The following is a 718-nucleotide window of genomic DNA, read 5'->3' as shown; positions in this document are numbered from 1 at the left end:
TAACTATTAACAATCTTTAAGCCAGTTTACATAACCTGAACTACTTAAATGTCAAAGTTTTAATTTCGAGCAACTTAGAAAGAAACATTTGCAAGTATTAATTTACAGCTGAATACCTAAGGAAAACGAAAGTTAATTGAATGGTGACAGCTAGAGGCGGCTGTAAGAATTATTAATTATGGCAACGGAAAAAAAAGCTTCACCAGGTGCCACAATAAATTATCAGGATTTCAAGGACTTTATAAGGGAAGAAAATGCTTTTTTACGCAAAGAAATTAAGGAGGTTAAAGAAATGGTTCAGGATACCATTAAAAAACATGATCAACTTGATAAAAAATTACACACTTTAGCCACAGGTCTGTCAGAAGTTGTTCTTAAGGTGGACAGCAAAGTTAATCATCTGGCTTTGGATTTGGAAACTAAAACGAAGGAAACAGATTTGAAATTTGTTGAAATGGAGGGGAATATGCAGAGGATGGATAAGGAGATTATCATGATGCAATTCAGATCTATGGAGTACGCTGTTAGACTGAGGGGTATCAGAGAAAACCCTAGAGAGGACTTAAGAAAAGTTTGTGCTGATGCTCTGGCCACGTTATTGAAGATCCAGAATTCTTCTGAGATTTTTGCAAGGATTGACAAAATTTACAGAGTTAACTCACGTATTGCATCACAAAGGCAACTACCAAGGGATGTTGTGATATACTTTACTGAGAGA

Source organism: Natrix helvetica (genome assembly GCF_964273705.1).
Source record: "Natrix helvetica genome assembly, chromosome: 3".
NCBI lineage: Eukaryota > Metazoa > Chordata > Lepidosauria > Squamata > Natricidae > Natrix > Natrix helvetica.
This window is presented reverse-complemented; position numbering follows the sequence as displayed.